Source organism: Oryctolagus cuniculus, chromosome 20 (assembly GCF_051225735.1).
Source record: "Oryctolagus cuniculus isolate XC-2025 breed Fujian yellow rabbit chromosome 20, ASM5122573v1, whole genome shotgun sequence".
NCBI classification, from domain to species: Eukaryota; Metazoa; Chordata; class Mammalia; order Lagomorpha; family Leporidae; genus Oryctolagus; species Oryctolagus cuniculus.
Window position 1 is genome coordinate 22,582,697 of NC_142886.1, and position 26,103 is coordinate 22,608,799.

Below are 26,103 nucleotides of genomic sequence, written 5' to 3' on the forward strand. Positions count from 1 at the left end.
AGCCTGCTCCAGGGGCTTCTGCCCTCCCCATTGGAACTCTGATGTGACTTGTCCACTGAAGAATAAAGGATATTAAGTTACTAAGGCGCTAGCATGTCAAGCTCGCATGTTTTTTTGTTGAATTACTTTTTTTTTATCTTTTATTTAATGAATATAAATTTCCAAAGTACGACTCATGGGTTACAATGGCTTTCCCCCCCATACCGTCCCTCCCACCCACAACCCTCCCCTTTCCCACTCCCTCTCCCCTTCCATTCACATCAAGATTCACCAAGGACCTCAATAGACATTTTTCAAAAGAGGAAATCCAAATGGCCAACAGGCACATGAAAAAATGTTCAAGGTCATTAGCAATCAGGGAAACGCAAATCAAAACCACAATGAGGTTTCACCTCACCCCGGTTAGAATGGCTCACATACAGAAATCTACCAACAACAGATGCTGGCGAGGATGTGGGGAAAAAGGGACACTAACCCACTGTTGGTGGGAATGCAAACTGGTCAAGCCACTATGGAAATCAGTCTGGAGATTCCTCAGAAACCTGAATATAACCCTACAGTTCGACCCAGCCATCCCACTCCTTGGAATTTACCCAAAGGAGTTTAAATTGATAAAGAAAAAAGCGGTCTGTACCCTAATGTTTATTGCAGCACAATTCACAATAGCCAAGACCTGGAACCAACCTAAATGCCCATCAATGGTAGACTGGATAAAGAAATTATGGGATATGTATTCTTTAGAATACTATACCGCAGTAAGAAACAACGAAATCCAGTCATTTGCAACAAAATGGAGGAATCTGGAACACATCATGCTGAGTGAAGTAAGCCAGTCCCAAAGGGACAAATACCATATGTTCTCCCTGATCGGTGACAACTGACTGAACACCAAAAAGGAAACCTCCTGAAGTGAAATGGACACTATGAGAAATGGTGACTTGATCAGCATAGCCCTGACTGCTAATGGACAACTTAATACATTATCCCTCATAGTATTTTTTTTTGTCTGTTCTACTTAATATGACTGGTTTAATTCTGTAATTATCACACAGTTATTCTTAAGTGTTGAAAATTAACTGAAATGTGATCCCTGTTAAACATAAAAGTGGGAATAAGAGAGGGAAGAGATGTATAATTTGGGGCATGCTCGGGCTGACTTGCCCCAATTGGTAGAGTTGGAAACATACCAGGGGATTCCAATTCAATCCCATCAAGGTGGCATGTGCCAATGCCATCTCACTATTCCAAGTGATCAATTTCAGTTCACAATTGATCATAATGAAAGGACTAAGAGTCAAAGGGAGCACATAAACAAGTCTAGTATCTGCTAACACTAACCGATAGAATAAATAAAGGGGAGAGTGATCCAACATGGGAAGTGAGATACTCAGCAGACTCATAGAATGGCAGATGTCCTGAACAGCACTCTGGCCTCAGAATCAGCCCTAAAGGCACTCGGATCTGGCTGAAAAGCCCATGAGAGTATTTCAGGCATGGAAAGCCAAGATACTCTGGCAAAAAGATCTCTGTGAGTGAGATCCCAGTGGAAAGAACAGGTCTTCAAAGAGGGAGGTGCCTTTCTCTGAAGGGAGGAGAGAACCTCCACTTTGACTATGACCTTGTCTAAACAAGATAAGAGTCGGAGAACTCAAGGGGCTTCCATAGCCTTGGAAACTCATGACTGGTGCATAGGGAGATTACTGATGCCATAAACAGGAGTGTCAATTTGTAAAGTCAACAACAGGAGTCACTGTGCACTTACTCCTCATGTAGGATCTCTGTCCTTAATGTGCTGTACACTGAGGCTTAATGCTATAACGAGTACTCAAACAGTATATTTCACTTTGTGTTTCTATGGGGGTGCAAACGATTGAAATCTTTACTTAACGTACACTAAACTGATCTTCTATAAAAAAAAAAAAATTATCAATTCCCAACTTGACTCTCACTGGGATTAAACATGACAATAGGTCTGATCTGATTTCATCATCATTTAAAAAAAATCATCTATTATTTTTCACTTTATGTTTCTGTGTGGGAACAAACTGTTGAAATCCTTACTTAAGGTATACTAAGCTGATCTTCTGTATATTAAGATAATCGAAAATGAATCTTGATTGTTTTATTTCTAAAGTTAATTTGAAGCAGAGAGAGGGACAGGGCTCCCAGCCACTAGCTCACTTTCCAAGTGCCTACAACAGTGGAAGCTGGCCTGGGTTTTGGAAGCCTGGGGCTGGCAAGTCAGCGCAGGTCTCCGATCGGAGTGTCAGGAACCCAGATGCTTGAGTCGGCACTGCTGTCTCCCAGGCGCTGTCGGGAGGGTGGAGCCAGAGCCACGTTTTGAACCCAGTAATCCAATGTGGGACATGCGTATCTTAACTGCTAGGCTAAATGCCGGTCCTGTTAGTTAATGCTTAAAGGAAACTCATGGTGAATACTTTGGAAACATGAAGATACACACATATTCTTGGTAAGGAAAAAAATTTTTTAAATGTAAGATTACTTTACTTTGAAATCATTTTAAGTTACAAAAGTCAAAGAGCTCTCCTGTTGTCATCATTCAGTTGATCACATTTCTAAACCATCTGAAAGGTGTAAAGTGACACCCTGACACTGCTTCACAATTCAGTGTGTGTTGTTAAAAACAAGGACCTCTTCTAGGTGACAGGAACATAATCCCAACATTGGGAAAATAACATTGATCCAACTCGGTGAGTCTGTTAAAATCCATTGAAACTGTGATAATTATGCCATTGATACTCTTTCTTAGATTTCACTTAGGATCACCTATTGTATTTCCTTCCTTGTCTCCTTAGTCCCCTTTGATCTGGAACAATCCTGTCTATCATAGCCTGGATGTATGGGCCAGTTACTTGAATTGTCCTGAATTTGCATTTGCCTGGTGCTTCTTCATGACTTAAGTACTTATACATAAGATACAGTGTTCTTAGTATATCAGGAGGCAGTACAAGATTGACTTCTCTTGTTGCTGGATTTTAATTATGTAAAATTTTACTAATTAAGTTGGCATTTCCCAGGTATTACAGTTAAAATGTTAATAAGTATGCTGTATTAATGATTTAATGAGTATTTTTACGGATGTATTTTGAAACTGAATATCCTGTTCCTCATCAAACTTTTACCCACAAATTTTAGCATCCATTGATCATTCTGGCTTGAATGAATTTTAATGTGGTTGCCAAGTGGTGGTTTTCAAATTCTATCTTCCCTTCTTCATATATTACTACATTCTTCTACTGAGTTCCTTTCTCCTCTATGAGCATGAACTAATGTATTCCTATTTTACTTAAAGGTTTGTTATCTATTACTGTCTTTAATTATTTTGATTTCTTAAACTGTTTCAGATTTGGCCAGGAGGAACCCCTTCAAGCTGACTTTTACAACCCTTGGACATGCCTCCATAATTCTTTAAAGATTTATTTTATTTGAAAGGCAGGGTTACAGAGAGGCTGAGGCAGAGGGAGAGGGGGAGAGAGGGAGGGAGATGTTTTCCATCCTCTGGTCTACTCCCCAGATGGCCACAGCAGCTGGAGCTGACCAATCGGAAGCCAGGAGCTTCTTCCCAGTCTCCCACATGGGTGCAGAGGCCCAAGGACTTGGGCCAACTTCCCCTGCTTTCCCAAACCATAGCAGAGAACTGGATCAGAAGTGGAGACTTAAACCAGCACTCACATGGGATGCCAGCACTGCAGGCCAAGGCTTTACCTTCTACGCCACAGCGCCTGCCCCCTCCATAATTCTTTAAGAACAGTTGTTCCTTTGTGTCCCTGGTTCTGGAATGCCCTATGAATACCAGAATCCACGGACACACAAGTCTCTTATATAGTGTACCATTTGCATATAACATGCACGTCCTCCTGTGTACGTGGAAACCATCTCTTGATTACCTAGCATGCCCATTAAAATGTAAATTATATGTAGCTAGTCATTATAGTATAATTTTCAAGGGAATAATGACAATGATATTCTGTGCATATTCACAGAAGGAGGTTTTAAAATATTTTTGATCTGTGGTTCTATAAATTGACAGGCAGATAAGGAGGGTGGTTATATATTCTTAATTTTTTGCACAAAAAACTAATCTAGTTTGATCTACTACACCAAGGTTTTTTAGTTGAGAATGGTATTTAGAAGCCAAGGTTTTAGTGTGTGTGTTCATTGTGCTGGGGTGGTATTGACGTTAGGCTTTTGCACTGAATAGAACTAGGAGATAGATCAACATACTTAAACGTTTCTACCAGCTTCACTGTAAATTAAAAACTTTCACAATATTGGCTTTAAAAAAAATTAAAGTTGCTGGATTCACACAGATGAGGACTGTGCAGGTCACTCATCCTCAAAGGCATTTTGGTGGCTTCTTTTTCAAAATGCATTTATATGAAAGACAAAGTTGGAGAGTGCAATACAGAGAGAGAGTGGCCACCTGCTGGCTCACTCCCCAAGTGGCCACATGGGCCAGGGCTGGGCCAGGCTAAAGCCCGAAGTTTCTTCCAGGTCCACCACGTGGGTGCAGGAGCCCAAGCATTTGGGCCATCCTCCTGTGCTGCTTTCCCAGACGCATGAGCAGGGAGCTGGAGCGGAAGTGGAGTAGCCGAGACTCGAACTGGAGCCCAAATGGGAGGCTGGGGTGGCAGGCTGTGGCTTTACTGGTTATGCCACAATGCCAGCCCATCCATGGTTTTCTAGAGGCATAAAACCATACAGGACTAAATCTCTGCCTATTTCTAATGGCAGCTTCCTGAATCTTTAAACATTGAATTCCCAAACTCCCACGTTCAAGAAAGCCGTCAGTTCCACTTACCCTTTCTCCTTTCCCGGCTCCAGTGGTGTTTGTCTTTGTCTTGCCCCAAGGATATTTGCAGAGTTAATTTTTCTTGAAAGTTCTTTCATGGCAATAATCGGAGAACGCTCTCAGTAGAGCGTGTGGTGAAAATGTTGAATAAATAAGAGTGGTGCTGTTGGCAGCCGCACCGCTGACGGTCACCACGGCTCCTTTTAATTCAGAGGGCGCCAGCTGCACGTCAGCGAGGGAGTCTGACGCCCCCGGCACGGCGGCGGGGCCTGGGATCCACAGGATCCCTTTGGCGACGCTAAAGTTTCCGGGCGGGGTCAGCTTGAATCCACGCAAGGGGCCTCCGCCCGGTCAACTGGTCTGGCGTTTCTTCTGTAGCGGCTCAAGTACCAGGCATTGCCAGGTTTCTCCTCTGATCAGCGCCTCGGGCCGTGCTGGGAACAGGTGAGCCGGGTGGCCACGCCTTCGGGAAGCGCGCAGGTGCTCGGCCCCGCCCTGGCCGCCAGCCCCTCCCCTCGCTGCCCCGTGCCGGTCGGTGCCCAGGTGCCTGCGCTCAGGTGCGCGGGCGCGCGTGGCTGCAGCTCCGCTCGGCACCCGACAGCGGGCGCCGCTGCAGCAGCAGCTCGCGGGCGCTGGAGCTGAGCGACTTCGGGAGTTGGGGCAGCTCCTCGCGCTCGGCCCTGCCTCGGTGGAGACCGCTCCGCCCGGGGCTCCTAGTTCCCCCCAGCTGTGGGCGCCAAGGGGGCGCACCGACCTTGGAGCGCCCAGGCAGTCCTGAGGTGGGCGAGGGGCGAGCTGCCCGGAGCGTGGAGAGCCAGGCCGGCTCGGAGCGTGCTGGAGACTCCCCAAGCGCCCGGCGCCCTGGCACCATGAGACCCGCCGCGCCTCCTGGCCGGCCCCGGGCTTTGCTCTGCGCTCGCTGAGCCCCTGCCCTCACCTCTGCGGAAACTCGGAAAGAGGCGAGACGCTGGAGAGCGCCGCGGGAGACGGACTCGACTTCCCCTCTGCCCCAGGAGGCTGCTGGTCCCGGGTTCCCTGGGCTTGTGTAGCTTAATCATGAACCTGGCGCACGCTTGCCTGTAGGAGAAATTGAGACGCCGGAGGGAGAGTCGCGGCAATTGCTTGGGTTGCTAAGGTAATTGCAGTTGTGACAGAAATGGGCAAGACACGAGTGGGGGAAAGACGGCGTAGAACACCTCCCTCCGCCCTGTGTGTGGACACCAGCTCCTGAGGGTGGGCGCCTGTCCATCTCAGACGCGTGACAGGTGCCGCGCTGTGTGCGTCTGCGGTATGGGGCTGTGAGCTTACATAAGTGCCGGGGCAGGCTGGCGTGCCTGGACTCCTGTGGGATGGGTGCAGGTCGCCTGCCCGGGGGCAGGGGCCGTGCTCAGCCGCCGAGGCGGGAGCGCAGAGCCCAGGGGCTTTGAGCCTCGTGGTCTTGCGATTTCGTGAAAGCAGGTAGGGCTGCGTTGAACTCTAAAGCAGACGTGCGTTAACTTTTCTGTGCCTGCCACGCTGGCCCATTTGTGGTTGGGAAGGAAAGAAGGTGAGGAATCCCCGTGGTTGAGGCTGGTGACTTGGGGCCAGTGGTGGGAAAGGAAGCCGTAGGTGTAGGTGTCAGCCCAGGGAGGGCGGCAGTCGGCCCCTCCCACGGTGCCCAGGATGGCTGCAGAGACAGAAGTGAGCCAGAAAATTCAGTTTTGTATGGAGTGAAAGCTGGTGTGTCTCATTGCTTTTTTGAGAAATGCGGTGGAGTGGCAACCTTCTTTTCCCTTGCTGAGATAAACAGCAGTTTCTCTGCTATCGGAGATATTTTGGATCGTGTTGGCTTGGAATTGTTCCCTTGGTGTTTGTCATCACTTAGGGGCCAGATCTGTAGGTAAGTTCTAATCAACACTTTCTAGCAACCTCCAGGTAAAGCTACGGAAATAACCCAGCTTAGGTCAAAGCTAACTTTGGACACTGTCTGCAGAGTGGATGAGAGGTGGAAGGATAGGAAATGCACTTGAAGTGTCAGGTTCCTGCTGGAGGAGTTCCGTGTGTGTGTGTGTGTGTGTGTGTGTGTGCGTGCGCGCGCGCGTGCTGTCCACAGTGTTGGGCTGGGGGAACAGTTCGGTGCAGGTTCATAGGTCAGCAGCAAGGCTCCTCTGGGTCAGTGTTCATGGGCACAGGAGTGATTTATTTTTTTTTTTTTCTGGAGCCGGAGCTGCGCTGTTGGTGGGACTGTGTGTGAGCTGCGTATTCCTCATCCTCGTTTGTCATCACGAGCTTTGCGATGGCACTAGCCTGGGAAAGAAGGTAGACGATGGGGAGGTTAGACTGCTTGGAGAGAGAATTGTAAGCCAGAGCCCATGTGCTGAACAGGGAAAGCCAAGACTGTCGGTGACTTCTCCCTGAGTCCTCTGCTAGGACCAAGCTGAGTTGCTGCATGAACCGGTCATGTCCTGTGCTGTAAACTGTGCATGGCCCGTTCCCGATACGGCACCTTTCCTGAAGGCATGTGCATCTGCTAGAACCACCAGCCACTGGGAGGTATTTCATATTCATGTTCCCTCCACTGCTTCCGCCTTGACTTCCTGGTTTCCTACAGGAATTGCACTTAACAGGCACTGAATTTGTATGACTGAAAATGTCAGTAAAGAAAAAAGGCTCGTTTTTCTTAAAAGCGACCAATTTGTCTCATTAGGTGAATGATTGAAGCAATGTTCTTGTGGCAGGCGTGTCTTTCAATGTGCCCTATTTTTCAGTTATTTTTGAGATGTGGACTAGGAGAGCCAACATAGATGTTAAGTGAGCAAATATGTCTTGGAAAGTAGAAAGTTAAGGATACTTTGGACAGTGAAATTTGCCGGTGATTTTTGGATGCCTTTTTGTTCCATTGGAAGAGAAATGTACGTGAGAGCAGCATCATTCTGTTTGTAATCTCTCCCTTCTTCCCCCATGAACTCCTAAGACTTTGCCAGAAATTGCTAAACATTGTTTTGTGCCAGGGGTTACACATCAGGAAGACAAGAATAAGGAGCTGTGTGTCACAAGCCTTTTCAAAAGGGATGCTCTGACAGACCTCAATACTGGGATTAATTTTTCCTTTAGCTCCACAGTGAGCTTGTCTTAATTCTTAGTGCTTTGAACCTAGGAATGCATTTAACCTCTTCATTTTTGGGGCCAGCTGGAAGGAATACATTTACTGAATTTCATCTTCATTGTAACATATGGCCTCGTATAAATAATTACTATACCGACGGTGTCCTACTGTATGGTAAGAAATAGAACTACGAAATAAACCTTCGTGTTGAGTGACCGTGGACAAACCCCTTCCAAAACCAGTTGAACTTCCCCTCCCCACCCTGATTATAAAGGACATATTTAGCCACTGGGAAAAATTCAGGAAAATATGAAGAAAAAAGATGATCCGTAGTCTTCATGAAGGATGAGGCGTTGTGAACATTTCTTCAAATTGTGTTTTCTGCCAGGTATTATTCTGGTCGTATGATTCATCATTGCTATGCATTCCTAACTTCTCAAATTTTCTAAACAGAACTCGATGTGTGTGAAAGGTCGTGGGACATCACTAATTCATTGGGTGACTATGGATGAGATCATAATCTTTGTCGGTGGTCCTCATTTTCAAAGCCGGTTGACTGCTTTTGAAATCCAATGATGAAGTGCTGTGTCAGTGATAACTGGGGCTCCCCTTCCGATTTAGGGACCCGAGCGTGAGGAAGCCCTGAGATGTGGTTGCACATCCTCCACCAGCTTCTCCCATGGCCTCTGACCCCTGTGTCTTCAAAGGACAAGTGGCACTCTGAGCGTGAGCTCCATCAGCTTGTGTGTCTGGGGCCCTCCCAGGTGATGCAGATGGTCTCTGCTGGAAGAGGGCTTCCACACACACACACACACACGCACGCACATACACACACCGTGGGGATGCACCCGAGAGGCTGTCATTCCGTCTGCCTGCACTGGGGCCCGGGAACTGACATGTCTAACGAGTCCCCAGATGGTTCTGGCTTGGCTGCTCTGGTCACACTGGGATCTTGGGGGTAAGCTCCTGGGCGGGGGTGAGAAGCCTGTTTCACTCTTCTTCCCGGTATTCAGCAGTGCAGCTGCCAGGAGGTGTTCAGTTAGCACTGTCGGAGTCCATGGCGGTTTTCTCCTTGTGGGGGAAAACTTGGTGGTCGAGATTCGAGCAAACCATCATCCAGCATTGGAACCATTAAATGTGTATGATTAGTAGTAATGTCATGGAAACCCACTCCTCCCAACTGCCAGGAAAGCAAAACTCCTTACCAGTAGGCGGTTCAAAGGAACGCCAAAGCTAATGAGTTAGGTTAAATTGCTAGGAGCGTCTGCTGGGGGTGTTAACCTTGACGTTTACAGAGTGCTTCACGGTTGCCTCCCGAGACCCATGGGAAGCAATTCGTTTTCTCCCGCATACACATAGTCTAAAGCGGGAGGGAGGGAATGCACTACTAATGACCTCAGTTACCAAAGCAGCAAGTAAGACAAGTGGTGGCTCAACCCCCGTCCCCCTGCAGATGGCGGAACAAGGCTCATCAGAATGCTAGGCTCATTGCCTGAGGTGGGTCCTCATTTTGAGGAAACTAAGACTGAGAAAAAAAATGAAGCTGCATTGTATCCATAGAGCTAATAAGTGGTAGCACCAGAACCCAGGCCCAGGCTGCCTGTCACCGAACAGTGTTGCTCTGGACCACTGTGACTAGGAACGGAGAGTAATTGTGTTAGAGAGCTTGGGGTTTCCAGCTGGCTGACATGCCTTACCTGGACTGGACCATCACTGTGTGGCTCCTTTTTGAATAGAAAATCCAGCTTCTACTTAACTGTTAAATATAGGGCATAGAGAAGATTTGGTATTGGGAAATTTAAAGATAGAAATATAGGAAGATGAAAACAGGTGCTCCTCTAACTGAGGCTATTAAATGAGTTGTGGTAGAGGTTAGCTGTCTTGGCTTCTCTAAGTAAAATCATCAAGGGAAAAGCCACTTTTATTTATTTATTTATTTAAAGTCAGAGTTATACAGGGAGAGAAGGAGAGGTAGAGAGAGGTCTTCCATCCGCTGGTTCACTCTCTAACCGGCTACAATGGCTGGAGCTGTGCAGATTCAAAGCTAGGAGCCAGGAGCTCCCTCTAGGTCTCCCCCATGGGTGCAGGGGCACAAGGACTTGGGCCATCCTCCGACGCTTTCCCAAGCCATAGCGAAGAGCTAGATTGGAAATGGAGCAGCTGGGACTCAAACCAGCGCCCATATGGGATGATGGCATTGCAGACGATGGCTTCACCTGCTATACCACAGCGCCAGCCCTGATAAGCCACTTATAAATGGTTGCATGCTAGAGTGCCCTGCTTCACTAGTATCTGTCTAGTGAAGAATAACCCAGGAGGCTATTTTTTTTTTTTTTTTTTTTTTGCCCATGTGTTGAGGTTAACTGAGACCTGGCCAGCTCAGACAGAAAAAGCTGTTGTTGACTGTTAAAGTAGCACAACAGGATTCTAACTCCCTGGTCACTGGGTTGGCTGAGTTACTGACTTGGAGAGTGACAGCAGTGGGGGAGGGGCAACAAGGGGAAGGTTGGGTTAGTGCAGGTGCAAATCTTGGACTGGTATGAGTGTAGATGCAAGGTGCAAATGGGTAAAAGCCTTATTCTTACTGCTGGCCTAACTTACCCTGGTTGGATGCATTTTTGGGTTGATAAGACATGTGATTTCCATCCTGTGTGTTGTTGATCTCCTCCATTGTGCTGTGATCTACTTATGTGGCCTTTTAGATTTGTTTCAGTTTTGACCCTAGTTTGACCTCTATCCCAGCACACAGTCTTACACGTATGAGGGTGCCTTAGAAAGTTCATGGAAAAATGGAGTGAAAAGATAAATTTGTTGGGATGTAGAACTTCTTGAAATGCATACATAACTTTTCATACTAGACATTTTCAATGAATTTGTTGTAGACTCCTTTACAGTAAACGTTTGATTAAAAATTGCTTGCCTGGGGTCAGTGCTGTGGCGTGGTAGGCTAAGCCTCTGCCTGTGGCACCAGTATCCCTTATGGGTGCCGGTGTGAGTCCCAGATGCTCCTCTTCTGATCCAGACATTTCTGTCTCTCTCTTTCTTTCCGTAACTTTGCCTCTCAAATAAATAAATGAATCTTTTAAAAAATTGGTTGTCTAAACAAGATATTACCCATCTTTTTTTAAAGGATTTATTATTTATTTCAAAGGCAGAACTACAGAGAGAGGTCTTCCATCTGCTGGTTTACTTCCCAGATGGCCAGAAAGGCTGGAGCTGAGCCGATCTCAAGCTAGGAGCTTCTTCCAGATCTCCCATGTGTGTATAGGGGCCCAAAGACTTGGGCCATCTTCTACTGCTTTCCCAGGCCATAGCAGAGAGCTGGATTGGAAGAGGAGCAGCCGGGACTTGAACCAGTGCCCATGTGGGATGCTGGCACTGCAGGTGACAGCTTTACCCATTATGTCAGAGTGCCAGTCCCATAATCTCAACCATCTTATGAAGCTACGGATTTGACTTAACAGTGGTAGACTGGTCTTAAAAAAAATGTTGAGCTTTTTTTTTTTGTAGATTAGTGTTCTTAAATAAGAGTGTGGTGGTATTACTTCCATTTTACAGATAAGGGGATTGAAGCTGAAAAAGATGTAGCTGTGGGCCCTGGGTTGGATAGTGACAACAACATTTCAACTCAGATCTTCTCTAACCCCAAGGTTTGAGTCTCTGTGATAGATCAGGTAGGGGGTAAATGGAGGCCCCAGCCTTGATATAATTAGAATTATCTTGGAGAGACGGTAGGAATAACTAGAAAGTTAAGAATGTTGAGGCCAAAGTTGTGGTATAACGGGTTGAGCTGCTACCTGCGACACCAGCATCTCATACACACTCTGGTTGGAGTCCCAGCTGCTCTACTTCTGATCTAGCTCCTTGTGAATGCACCTTGGAAAGCAGCAAAAGATGGCCCAAGTGCTTGAGCCCCTGCGGCCCAGATGGACTTCCAGGCTCCTGACTTCAGCCTGGCCATTGTGGACAGTTGGGGAGGGAACCAGCAGATGTAAGATCTTTATCTGTCTCTCCATCTCACTCCGTAACTCTGACTTTAAAATAAATAGGGGCAGTGTTGTGGCACAGTGGGTTAAGTCAACCGTCTGCAGTGCTGGCATCCCATATGAGTGCTAGTTTGTGTACCGGCTGCTCCACTTTCACTCCAGCTCCCTGCTAATGCTCCTGGAAAACAGAAGATGGCCAAAGTCATGGGGCCCCTGCACCCATGTGGGAGACCCTGATGAAGCTCTGAGCTTTGGCTTGGCCCAGCCTCAGCCATTGCATCCATTTGGGGAGTGAACCAGGGGATGGATGGAAGATTCTCTAACTCTGCCTTTCAATGAATACATAAATCTTTTAACATTTTTTAAAAGATTTATTTTTTTAATGACAGTTTAGGAAAGAATGTATGGCATTTTATAAGACAGAGGTGGTGGCAATAGATGACAGAGACTGAAAACCCTGCAGTTCAGAGAATTTCTATTAGATCAGGAAGATACAGGCTTTGGGAACAAGGGAGAAATGTCAGTCATGAGGAGAGGAATAATGGCAAGGTTTTTCAGGTGAGAAATAAATGGTGAGGAAATCAACTATGGCTCACTTTGAGGGTAATAACTAATATTTCAAAAACTTTAATCAAAGCCCTGCCAGACCACCCTAGCTATGGAGGTGTTTCCTGCCCCTTACTGCTGGCTTTGTCTTCATAGCTTTATCACCGTGACACTGCGAGATGTGTGTTTGTTTATTTTGACAGTTAGACAGAGAAAGGTCTTCCTTCCATTGCTTCACTCCTCAAGTGGCTGCTACCGTTGGCGCTGCGCTGATCCGAAGCCAGGAGCCAGGTGCTTTTCCTAGTCTCCCATGCGGGTGCAGGGCCCAAGCACTTGGGCCATCCTCCACTGCACTCCCGGGCCACAGCAGAGAGCTGGCCTGGAAGAGGAGCAACCGGGCCTAGAACCCGGCACCCATATGGGTTGCCGGCGCTGCAGGTGGAGGATTAGCCAAGTGAGCCACGGCGCCGGCCCAAGATGTGTGTTTATGTATTGCCTGCCTCTTTCCACTAGAATATGCATGGGCATTCAGGGAGGCAGTGACTGTTTCATTCCTTGTTGTAATTTCAACATCTGCTGCAGATTCTGATTCATAGTAATTGTTGAAGACTGACTTTTAGAATGAAATAAGGAAGGGGCAACGTGAGAAAACAGGTTACAAACCACGCACTTAATAGGACCAGTTAGATAATGCAAGTGAGGGAGACAAGTGGGATCTCTATGTTTCTTTTTTAAAAGATTTACTTACTTATTTGAAAGGCAGAATTAAGAGAGGTGGAGAGAGAGACAGGGAGGTCTTCCATCCACTGGTTCACTCCCCAGATGGCCACAGTGCTGGAGCTGAGCCCATTGGAAGCGAGGAGCTTCCTCTGGGTCTCTCACATGGGTGCAGGGGCCCAATTGTTTGGGCCATCTTCTTCTGCTTTCCCAGGCCATAGCCGAGAGCTGGATCGGAAGTGGAGCAGCCGGGGCTTGAACTGTTGCCCATAAGGGATGCTGGCACTGCAGGCTGCAGCTTTACCCTCTGTGCCACAGCACCAGCCCCGTGTGGGACCAAGTTTATGTATCTTGGTCAACACAAAGCTTTGTATGTTAAGGTTTCTACTCAGAAAGAAACTTACAGGCTCGGTTCTATGGAGATGAGGAGGGCTCTGGTCCGTTTCTGATAGTCATGAGTACCAAGTAATACTTGGTTATTTACAGAAGCAAAATGGCCATCACTGTGATTGTGAAGGGCAGGTGGAGCTGGACAACAGGCTGGGAAGGCGTTAGGGACGGCTGAGGACTGTGTTACAGCAGAGGGTGTGTGCTGTGCAGAAAGCCCTTTGGCCACATTTTTAATCATTCACAACTAACTTCAGGTAGGAAAACCTTGAGCAGTACAGCGTCGCAATCTGAGAGAAGTACTTGCTTGAGCTGGCTGTGTTTCTGTTTGTGACCTCTTTAGAAAACAGGCAGCATTGTTGTGGAAAATGTCCTGCATGCTTTTCCTTTAAATTGCTTTGTAAGTGCCACAGCGTTCCGATTCCAAAGCAAGCAGGAAGATGCCATTATATTTATTTTGCTGACCATACATCCTAATACAAAGACAGATCCAGCAGCTGGTCCCGATAGAAAGGATGCCTTCGCAGAGAATACACTGATTGATTACAGCTCAGAGTTGTTTAAAATAGAGGGAAGCACTTTGATTTTTTTCAGTGTACCAGGTAGGTGGGGGATTTGCCTGCTAGTTTCTGTCCCTGGCTAAGGGGACAGATCAAGTAGCTGCACTCCCTGGGGAGCTGCCTTCTTCCAGTTGCAGAGGTCAGCTAGGATTGGTGATTGCTCCAGGGGCAGTTCTCAAAGGGGAAGTAGCTGGAAGCATTCTCTGGACTAGTTGGTTCTTGATCAGGTTATGGGGCAGGTAGGAGGTTTCTGCCCCTGGTCACACTCAGCCTACAGTCACTGCCCCACACCCCTGCTCTGGCCCTGTGTGCCTGTACCAGGCAGTCTGTCTCAGCACCCCTCTCTGGAGCATAATAGCCACGTGGTAAGTTCAAGACACTTCTGTAGGAGATAAAAGGTGAAGAAATGGGGTGCAGTGAGCAAGACACATGGAAGTGGACTTGGGGAGAGATGACTTCCCACCAAGATTCCATGGAAGAAGTGGAGTGGAGGACTTGGTGCTTGGGACTGGGAGGTTTGGGGCCTGCTGGAAGGGGATCGGGACCGAGGCGGGGGTGAGGATGTGTTTGAGACAGTTGGATGCTACTGAAAGGTTGGAGGTGACAGAGTGTGAGGAGGGTGTGAAGGCCTCAAACATCTGCAGAGGGGCAGAATCCACGTTGATGAATCTCACACTAAAGTGCACACAGGGTTGGAGGGAGTCCTGGTTATAATCAATGCTGGTCGTGTTTATGGAAAGAGCAGATCAGCAGTGACGTTTTGCTCATTGTGTGTTGGAGATTGGGGCCACGCCACAGTGACTGACTGGTTCCTTCTGTTTTCCAGGATGTTTCTCCCTGGCAGTGGAATGCTTACGGGAGATCTGGCTTTATTACCATTGGTGCCTTGTTCCCATGCCAGTGAGTGTGTCCCCTACTGTGTCAGGTTCTCTGACATGTTCAGTGCCTCTCGGACTTGAGAGGCTGACTGCTGACTCCTGGGTCTCCTGTGGTACAAAGGGAATGTGGCTGATTCCTGGGATAAACCTGGTTTCCCTTATTTGGCAAGACTGGTCAGGATGTCCTCGGATATCGCTCCCCCATTGCAGAGGGTACTGAGCGTTGTGCCAAAGCATATGCTATCGAGTCGAAGTTTGCATTTTTTTGGCTTCCTTTAGCTTTCAAAATCTCTGCAAAAAGCACTTCCTCTGCCTGCCATCTGCCTCCCAACCCCTCTCCCCTACTTAAAAAAAAAAATCTGTTTCTAGGGGTGGGTGTTTGGTGCAGGGGTGAGGATGTTGCTTCTGCTTGGTAAGCCTGTATCCCATACCAGAATCTGAGTCTTGGTTTTGCTTCAGATTGTAGTTTCCTGCTAATGCATGCTCTGGGAGGAAGCAGATGATGGCTCAGGTACTTGGGTCCCTGCCTCATACCTGGAGACCTGGGTTAAGTTCCAGGTTCCTGGTTTTGGCCCGACCCAGCCCTGGTTATCAGAGGCATTTGAGGAGTGACCAGAGAATAGAAGATTTCTGTAACCTTTGAGATGACTGATTTGATTCATAAATTAAAAAATACTGATCCCCAATTTACTATGTTTTCTGATTATTGATAGCAGGAATAGCCAGTTGGTTACCAAAAATCTATCTGGAAGTAGACTGGTTTCAGTTGAACTTTGCTTATTTGAGAATTGCTGGCTGGCAAAATTTTCTGTGGGTGATATGGGCCTGGAGATGGAAGTTGGAGCCAGTACATAGAAGAACTAAACATCACATTGAATGATAATGGTGATAATGGTGATTCAGGACCTCGCTGGATGCAGGTAACAAAGCCCAAATCACCCCAACTAAACTAGAGTAAAATTCAGACATGTCAAGCAAACCATTTTTTGAATGGGCTATATCTGAATTCAGGCAGGACTGGGTCCAGAAACTTCCATGGTACTGTCAGCACTGGGGCTTGACACTCATCTGCTTGACTTCAAGCTGTCACACAAGAGAAAACCAAGATGGCCCCTCTTATCACACCCTTTACATGGAGCCACCTCCAGGGAAGCCATTGTCTTTCTTCCAGTGTCCTGTGTCCAGTCCTGATGAGCCACCTGTCTGTGCTGGTGCACCCTGTGTGTCCAGGGATACGGCGTACTCTGGACAGGGCAGTTCACAGACCCACCCTTCTCTGTCAGAAGGAGTGAATGCGATAGGAAGCTACAGTGGGCAACTGGAAACTGCCATATTCTTCTAGACAGGGTGAAAGATTTGGGGTTTAATTTGCTGGGCAATAGAAAGTAAGGGACATAGCAGGTTCGGCTGCTGTCTGTGATGTTTCCATCCCAAATCAGAGTAATGGTTCATGTCTTGGCTGCTCCACTTCCTATCCCGTTTCCTGATGATACACCTGGGAAAGCAGTGGGAGATGGCTTAAATACTTGGGCCCCTGTTTCTAATGTGGGAGACCTGGATGGAGTTCCTAGCTCCTGGCTTTGGCCTGGCCATGTCCCAGCTGTTAGTTGGGGAGTGAACCAGTGGATAGAAGAACTTTCTCTTTGTCTCTCCTCCTCCTCTCAATCACTCTGGATTTCAAATAAATCTTCAAAAAAAGAGTAAGGACAAATGCAGTGAATTCTAGCCACTGTAGGAGTTCTAAAATAATTTTTAAGAGTTGGAAGGCTTTCCAGCTCTTGGAAAGCACCATTACTTTAATTGTGTCTTTTTAATCTCCTTTTACTGCTATACTACTCATTCCATGATTATTGCTTCTGATCTGTACCTGCTGTCCAAACAGAAGCGTGAGGACATGACAGATGCAACCTCTGGGTCTTGGACCATCCCTGCAGCCATAACCCCATCACAACAGTACTCTGCATTGCTGTATGTGAGATGGCTTAAGTGCTACCATAAGAAGCAGAGGTGCTGTATCTTTTTCCAAAATATGCATCTATTGGCACTATCCTTCTTCAAATTTTTATTGAAGTTTAACATATTTACAGAAGAGTACACAAATCATTGCTCAACGAATTTGCAAGTTGTAAATGCCTAAGTGTTGCTCTCACATCAGAGAATACACTATTAACACTCCCCCAGAAAACACCTGTATGCCCTCCCAGGAAGTACACAACTCCACCTCCCCAGCAGGACTACTAACCTGATTTCCCTTTGAAAAAACTCTATTTGAAAGGCAGAGAAAGACACACATACAGACCCCTCCCATTGTCTGGTTCAATCTCCAAAATGCCTGCCACAGCCAGAGCCAGGCCAGGCTTGAACCAGAAGCTTAGTCTGGGTGGCAGGGACCCAACCACTTGAACTGTCCCCTGCTGGCTCCCAGGGTGCACATTAATTGGAAGCTGGAAGGGAGCTGGGACTTGATCCCAGGCACCTGGGTTTGGGATGCAGACATCCTCCACGGTGTCTGAACCACTGCTCCAAATGCCCACCCTAACCTGGTTTCTAACACTGGAATGCCCTCAGTTTTGAAGCATAAAAAATACATATAGAGTCACACATACATTTTCATACGTTTTTCTGGCTTCTTAGGCACAACATTGCTCAAGAGGTTGAACCATGCTGTCATGTATAGTAGTTTTTTTCATTTTTATTGCTGCATGGTCTTCTTTAGAATGGTCCAGGAACTATTCTCCAAATATTGAAGGCCACTGGGGACCTTTCCGTTTGTGGGATGTCGAGGGCAGTGCTCTGCGAACATCTTCGTATGTGTGTTAGGGTGCTTAATGAGTGCATTTCTGTTTGGGGTGGACCTATTCCTGGATCACTGGGCCATGGGATCTGCATATTTTAACTTTAGTTTGTACCCAGAGGATTTTCCTGAGTGATTGTACCATTCCATTCCCATCACCAGCCGATGCGTGTTTCTATTTCTCTGTATCCTTGGCAAGACTTGGGATAGTCCATGTTTTACGTTTCAGCCTTCCTAGTGGGTGTGAAGTGATATCTTTCTGTGGTTTCAGCTTGGATTTCTGTGGTGACTAATGATGGACCTTTTCAGTATGCCTTTATTTTTGTCACTTGAATTTGTCTTTTATAGTGCCTATTTGAGTTTATTGATTTATTTTTCTAATGTATTACCTTTTTCTTAATGAGTCCAGGAGTCTTTCTACAAATTCTTAATACAAATACCTTGACCAGTCATGTGTATCTAAAAGTCATCTCAGTGGCTTGCCTTTCATTCTTTAGATGAATAGGAGATCTTACTTTTAATAGAATCTGATTTATCATCATCTTTCTTAGGGTTATTATTTTCTGTGACTCTAAAATTTTTGCCTACCCTGAGGTCATGATTCTGTTTCAATGTATGGAAACTCTACTCTTTTGCCTTCAGAAATTTTCAGTTTATTTGAAAGGAATGGGGGAAGAGGGAAGAAGTAGGGGAGGGGGAGGGGGAAGGAAGTGGGGGCGGGGAGGGAGAGAAAATGCATGCAAGTGAGTTTCTATCTGCTGATTAACTCCCTAAATGCCCACATAGCTGTGGTTGGGCCAGGTTGAGCATGGAACTCAGTCTGGGTCTCCCTTGTGGGTGACAGGAACCCAAGACCTTGAGTCATCACCTCTGCTTCCTGTTAACGTACACCACTGCCTCCCTTGGTGTACGTTAACAGGAAGCAGAGGGGCTGGATCTCTAAGCAGGTAATCTGATATGGGCTGTGGGCATCCCAGGGGACACCTGCCATGCCAAAGGCCCACCCCTGTTATCTTAGCTGTTATCTTGAGGTTAAAAATTCACCTGGAGTTGACTTTTGTCTACAGTGTGAACAAGACATTGGAGTTAATTTTGTTCTCCATGTGGATATCTAGTTAACCTAGGACTACTTCCTGAAAAGTCTGATTGCCCTGGAGTGTCACCTTTGTCAATCAGGTGATCATTCCTAAGTGTGTCTGTTTGCTTTCTAGTCTGTTCTGTTATTCTATTTGTCTATCCTAATACTGATACCATACTGGCTGAATCATTTGAGCTTTGTAATAAGTCTTCATATGCTATAGTATATGTTCTCCAGCCTTGGTCTTACTTAAAAATAGCTTGGGGAGCAGGCATTTGGCTTGGAGGTTAAGTAGCTGTACTTGGGTTTGATTCTGGGCTCCAACTTCCCCTGCTGGGGGGACGGGGCAATGGTGATGCTCAAGTAATTGGAAACTGGATACCATGTGGAGACCTGGATTGAGTTTTTAGCTTTCAGCCTGATATTTGGGGACTTAACCAGTGGAAAGGGTTGAGGAATCGGTCTCTGTCCTCATCTCTCTACTTATCTAACAACCAAATTATTATTTTATTTTATACTTGCATAACTGCATAAATTTTAAAATTATCTTTTGATGAAATTTTGGGATTGTGTTAAGTGACTATCCCAATCTAGGAATACATTAATGTCTTTACAATGTTGATTATTTTAATCAAATACTATGATATGTCCATCTCTTTTAGATATTTTGATTTTGTGTTTTTGTATCCTGTGTTGTAAAGGCACTGCATAGCTCTTAAAAGATGTATTCCTAGTGTTTAAAGTCATGTGTTCTATTATAAATATCTTTAAAAAACATCTTATTTTTTTAAATGACCAGCTTTTTTTTTTTTTTTTTTTTAAACAGGCAGAGTGGACAGTGAGAGAGACAGGATAGTCTTCCTTTGCCGTTGGTTCACCCTCCAATGGCTGCCACGGTTGGTGTGCTGCAGCCGGCGCATCGCCAGGAGCCAGGTGCTTATCCTGGTCTCCCATGCGGGTGCAGGGCCCAAGCACTTGGGCCATCCTCCACTGCACTCCTGGGCCACAGCAGAGGGCTGGCCTGGAAGGGGGGCAACCAGGACAGAATCCGGCGCCCCGACCGGAACTAGAACCCGGTGTGCCGGCGCCACAGGCAGAGGATTAGCCTGTTGAGCTGCGGCCCCGGCCCAAATGACCAGCTTTTTCTTTTTCTCTTCTCTTCTCTTTTCTTTCTTTCTTTCTTTTTAATCTAAGAGGCAGAGTTAGACACTAGGGAGAGGGGGATCTTTCATCTGTTCACTCCCCAAATGGCCACAGTGGCTGAGACTGGGGCAGGCTGAAGCCAGGAGCCAGGAGATTGTTTTGATCTTCCATGTGGGTATAGGGGCCCAAGCACTTTGGCCATCTGCTGCTGCTTTCCCAGGCCATTAGCAGGGAGCTGGATCAGAAGTGGAGCAGCCGGGACTCAAACTGGTACCCCATGGGATGCCAGTGCTGCAGGCAGAGGCTTAACATACTATGCCACAGTGCTGGCCCCTCGTTCTCTGATTAGTGGTATGTAAAACTCAACTGTATTTCTATCTATTGACCATGTAGACAATGACTTTGCTAAATTCTCATTCTATAGTTCTACATAGGTTATTATGGTTTTCCATGTACACAATTATATTGCCTCCCAAATAGATTATATTCTTTTTTCTTTGAATAGTGTTGATAGTGGGCGATCCTGTCTCATTTCTAATCTTAGTGGGAAAGCTTTCAAAATCTGAATATTGGATATCATGGTTGCTGTGTTTTTGCAAATACCCCTTTCACAGATTGAGTTCCACATTAAAAAATTTAAGGATATTTTCACGAATAGATGCTGAACTTGTTGAAGCACCATACAGAAACAGTTACACAGAACGTCAGGCTCGGCTCTGCACTTCACCTCTCTTGGCTCTGGGTGCCATGTGGCCTCATTGCCTTGGAGCTCCTAGTATATTCTATCCAGCCTTTGTGTTTGTTCTTAAGAGTGGGTCTGTGAAAAAGTAGAGCCTAACTGTAGGAAGTGGCACATTCTAATTGTACTGTTTTTGTCTTCATCTGCATGTATGAGTAAAACTGTAAAACAACCCCCAGGAACCTATTCAGTCCTTTCTTCTCTGACTTACATGGCTTTCGGTTGGCAAGCTTTCTGAATAGATCTTTGGCTTGTTAAGCTTTACTGTTGTAAGAACAGAAGAAGCCTACTGTCACCATTCAAGTATATGCATTATGGAGTCATAGAAGAGATTGACCCTTTATATACCTTTTTATATAATTACCTTTAAATTCTTAGTTTTAGGGTATGTGCATACTAATTTTATCTGTTCTTGAAAGAAAAAAGAACCAGTGAAATCCCAAGGAATAAAACTGACATTCTTTAATAATAATAAAAACCCTACAAGAGTGTTTTCTTCTTGGGTCCCCTGGGAACATGTCATCCTCTTCATCTCTTAGTCATTCCCTCCTTGTGTATAAAAATTGGCAAAGCTCCTCTGCCCCTCCTACTTCTTCCCTAGCAGTCATGCAGGCTTGCATGTGAAATAAGCAAATAACAAAATGTTTCTTCTGTGCCTTCTAAAATCAGTAGTATTAGAAACTGTACTCATAGAACCTCTACTTAAAAAAAAGTTCTCTCATGAGAGAGAAACATCTGACATCTCAAGACCAAAGTTCCAGGATTAACTCTGCTACCAGCCTGCTTGTTGATGATAGAATACTACTGGGCTTCCTCAGGGCTTAGTCATCTTCTGAAAAGTAAAGTGCTTGGGCTTTGTCAAGGCACAGGAATTTGTATTTTTAATTGGGGGGGAGATGGAGAGGGAACACACCCATCCACTGGTTCACTCCCCTAATGTCTTGCAGAGGCCGGGGCCAGGCAGAGAACCAAGCTGTGAGCCAGGAATTCAGTACAGATCTCCCCCGTATGTGTCAGAAGCCCAATTGCTTGAGACATCTCTTTCTCCCAGGCCTGCGTTAGCAAGAAGTTGGAGTCAGGAGCTAGAATTCTTCATGGAACCCAGGTGCTCTTACAGTGAGTCCTAAGTGATACCTTTACAAACAGGCCAAATAGCAAGCCAAGAAAACTTAGGTGAAAAAGGCTAAATATTTTGAGCTTAATGGGCCACATAGCCTTAGTTGCTACCATTCAACTCTACTGTTATAGTGTGAAAGCAGTAATTGAGAAGTGACTTATGGGGTCTTTATTTATAAAACTTTGTTAATGGATATAAACACAAATTTCATACAGTTTTCATCTGTGATAAAATATCCTTGTTTGGACTTTATTCACACACCTAAAAATGTGCAAACCATTGTTAGCGTGTCAACCACATGAGGGTACTCCACAAAGTTCGTAGGAAAATGGAACTACAAGATGTTTATGGCGCAAAAACTTTTTAAAATTGATGCCTAGTTTCTCGTAACATGCATTTCCCTGAACTCTTGGAAGACCCTGGTGTGCAGCAACGGGCAGCAGAACAGGTTTGTTCTGGGGTCATGGACTTTGTGCTAGAGGATTGTTGAGGACTGTGGCAGAGCTCCATAGTGACTACAATATGCTATTTTTAAAAGAATACTATTTTTTTCCTGTCTATGAACATAGTTTGCAAGGGTCTATTCCTTCCTTATAGGACAATTAGGAATCAAAAATACTTTCATTCCTTCTGACACTTGATCTTCCTTAGTGGGGAATGCTTCAAATTTCTGGCCTAGGTAATTTTCCTCTACCTGAAGAACTTGGCGCATTTCTTGGGTGGCAGGTCTGCTAATAATGCCTTCCTTAGTGTTTGCTTGTCTAAGTCTTTATTTTTCTTCTCATTTGAAGGATGGTTTCATTAGATGTTGGAAGAACACTGCCCTCCTAGAATCTCTCATGTTTCCTTCTCGTCTGGCTCGCGTGGCTTCTGCTGGTGTCCTCAGAAATTCCTCCCCCTCTTCTGCAGGCAAGGATCTGACGTCTCTGAAGATTTTCTCTTTGTTTTTTTTTGTTTTTTTTTTTTGTGCTGGAATATGTTAGGCTGAGGTGTCATTTTTCTTGTATTGATACTTAGGCTCTTTGGTGTTTTCTTATCTTCTTGGATCTATGGGTTTTTGCACATCACTAATTTTAGAGTCTTCAAAGTCAATTTTCCTCCAAACCTGTGCCCTGTATTTTTTCTTCTCCTGGAATTCTGGTTGCACTTAAGTTATACCTGTTAAATGTTCTACTGCTTGGGTCCCTTAAGTCTGTCTGTTCCCCCATTCCTTCCTCTCTCTCAAATGTTGGGTCTTCCCTCAGTGTTCAGCTTCCCAGTGGTCTCTGCTGACGAATTAGGAGAAAATATTCTTCATTTTTTTTACAATGTTTTTGATTTTTTTGCATTTTCCTTATGATCAAGTTTTTTTTTTTTTAAGTCTTTTTGAGAGGCAGACTTACACAGAGGGAGACAGACAGACAGACAGACACACACACACACACACACGTACACAGAGTGAGAAAGAGAGGGAAAAAGTGAACACATACATAAGCATTTCAGTCTGATGGTTCAGTCCCCAGATGGCCATGGTGGCTAGGGCTGGGCCAGGCTGAAGCCAAGAACTTAGAACTCAGTCCAGGTGTCTCATGTGGGTAGCAGGGGCCCAAAGACTTGGGCCATCTTCCGCTGACTTTGCAGGCACATCCACTGGGAGCTGGATGAGAAATAGAGCAGCCAAGACTCAAACTGGTGCCCATATGGGATGCCAGTATTGCAGGTGATGGCTTAACTAGTCACAACATGGCCTCTTGAAAGATTTTAAAAAGGAGTTTACATCTCTCAGCTTCGATTACCATTCACTTCTTCTGGTGGAAGCTATAACGTTTTAAGTCAGTTATTTTAAATTTCATGTCTGTTAATGACACATGATTCTAACAACTGTGTTGTATCTGAGTCTGATTCTGATGATTGCTTGTCTCTTTAGAGTGTTTTTTCTTGCCTTTAAGCACACCTTGTAATTTTTTGTTAAAAGCCAGACATGGTGTATGGGGAAACGGTGACTGAGGGATGTGGGAGCTGAGTGAGGTGTGTGAATTGAATTTTTTAAGTCTGGTTAGGGGTTGGGCTGTGTTTCACATTTGCTGTAGCTGTTGGTACCAGAAGCTCCAGAGCCCTAGTGTCCTTGTTTTGAATTTCCTCTCCTGACTTCCAGTTTCTCTGAATCCCACTCCTGTGGTAGTTCGTCTTGGAAGTCTTTGTACTGTAATCTGCTACACTGGTGCCTTGTTGGGTGGTGGTGGACAGGAATGTTCTGTCACCATCTAATAACCAAATAGTAGGAACTTGACTTCAGTAAATGCAGCAATCCTTGGCGCTGTAAGAGGAGGAGGATGCCAGCCAGGTGGCTTAGATGAGGGCGTCTGAAGCTACGTGACGTGCCTCCTGTTGGCTTTTGTTCCTTCAGTGAATGTCGAGTCCCTCTGCTGAGTCTAGATGCTACGCTGGAGTGTGAAGACGGTACAAGAGGTGGCCAATGCAGACAGGGGCAAGCAGACTTGATAGGAAAACATTGTAGGTTGGGAGGGTAGTGTTGACCATGTCCATCTGAAGTTGGTGATCCTGAATGGGAAATGCAGTCCGATTTCCCCTCTGCCCATAAGTGTCCATTTGCTTGCATGTGAGTTTGGCATTGATTGGTGTTGGTCCAGTGGAATTGATGTTTTTGCCAACATGCTGTAACCCAGAAGTGGGGAGATAAGGGAACATAGATTTGCAAGGGAATGGTGATTTTTGAAAACAATTGATTTATTTGAATGGTAGAATTGTGGAGAGAGGGAGAGACAGATCTTGAATCCACTGGTTCACTCCCCAAAGGGCTGCAATGGTCAGGGATAGGCCAAGCTGAAGCTGGAGCCAGAAGCTTCTTCTGGGTCTTCCGTGTGGGTGCAGGGGCCCAAAGACTTGGGCCATCTTCCATTGCTTTCCCAGGTACATTAGCACAGAGCTGGATTGGAAGTGGAGCATCTAGAACTCAAACTGGCACCCATCTGGGATGCAAGCATCACAAGCTGTGATTTTACCCACTATGCCACAACGCTGGCCCCTGGGAATGGTGATTTTAACCATGGGACCACTGAGACGAGTGGGGCAGGCTGAGGAGTCGTCATGGATAGTAAGGAAGCTGAGGATTCCATGGTTGGATGTCAGAATGAGTTTTTTTTTTTTTTTTTTTTTTTTTTTTTTTTTTTTTTACAGGCAGAGTGGACAGTGAGAGAGAGAGACAGAGAGAAAGGTCTTCCTTTTGCCGTTGGTTCACCCTCCAATGGCCGCCGCGGCCTGCGTGCTGCGGCCGGTGCACCACGCTGATCCAATGGCAGGAGCCAGGAGCCAGGTGCTTTTCCTGGTCTCCCATGGGGTGCAGGGCCCAAGCACCTGGGCCATCCTCCACTGCACTCCCTGGCCACAGCAGAGAGCTGGCCTGGAAGAGGGGCAACTGGGACAGAATCCGGCGCCCCAACCGGGACTAGAACCCGGTGTGCCGGCGCCGCTAGGCGGAGGATTAGCCTAGTGAGCCGCGGCGCCGGCCCAGAATGAGTTTGAAGACTGCATTGAATGTAGAGTGAGCTGGAAGGAAAGAAGCCAGACAGAGTGGGGCATGTTTGTGTTGGGATTTGAGGTGGTGCAGTCACTGAACATGAAGTTCAGGAGGAAGCCACGAGAGACAGATGTGGCTGAAGATGAGAAAAAGGTTCAGGTGAGGAAATAGAACTGAGAACTCAGCCTTTGTGGTCCATCTTTGATGTTAGTCATTGAGACAGCTGAAGGAGTTAGTGATGGAGAATAAAACTTCTGACAGATAGAAACTGCAGGCTTCAGGATATGAAAAGGCAGACACAGGAGGGAAGTGGGAAACAGCAGTGCAGATGGGTGGGTGGTGACATTGCCAGGTGACCTGAGTGTCGCCAGACCAGGGATTTGTGTAGGAGGAAAGGAAAGGAATCCTTTGGAGTACCAGTGAGGAAGCCTGCGTTGCTTTCTGCTTTGAGATACAGTAGTGGAGACCTTTGGGCTGCAGGGGAGGGGATGTCCTCGGGGGAAGGCGCATTTCCATCAAGGTCATAGAAGGTCAAAGTTTGGGGAGGTTGAGGGACATGGAGGAGCGATATATAGAAGAAGAGTTTGGAGGGCAGCAAGAGTGTGTTGGGGCTTGGCAAGGTAGAGAGTATCTGGAGCAGTGTGAGGTTGAGAACCCTGGCAACCCAGTGTGCCTGGGTGGACCTGGACCTGGACCTGGTGCGGTAACAAGGCTGTGCCACATGCCTTCACAGGTCTTGTTAG

At 46.2% G+C, this 26,103-nt stretch overlaps 1 protein-coding gene and 1 long non-coding RNA gene across 12 annotated transcripts in view; one reads left to right on the plus strand and one right to left on the minus strand.

The window, feature by feature from the left end:
• The window catches only part of LOC103351694 (uncharacterized), a 59,258-nt gene extending 54,305 nt beyond the window's left edge, over positions 1 to 4,953 (minus strand). For all 3 annotated transcript variants that reach the window (XR_016226571.1, XR_519423.5, XR_016226572.1), the window contains exon 1: positions 4,823 to 4,953. This is a non-coding gene — a long non-coding RNA (uncharacterized LOC103351694). The remainder of the gene's footprint in view (positions 1 to 4,822) is intronic.
• The window catches only part of RGS6 (regulator of G protein signaling 6), a 622,010-nt gene that overhangs the window by 12,767 nt on the left and 583,140 nt on the right, over positions 1 to 26,103 (plus strand). Inside the window, exon 1 of one of the 9 annotated variants that reach the window (XM_089322276.1) lies at positions 5,055 to 5,257. The exons of 5 other annotated variants lie outside the window; for them this stretch is intronic. The gene's annotated coding sequence lies outside the window, so the exon portion shown is untranslated. Of the gene's footprint in view, positions 1 to 5,054; positions 5,258 to 5,328; positions 5,949 to 6,101; positions 6,272 to 26,103 lie in introns of those variants that run through there. 3 more of the 9 variants (XM_089322280.1, XM_089322275.1, XM_089322277.1) reach the window with 3 other exon arrangements.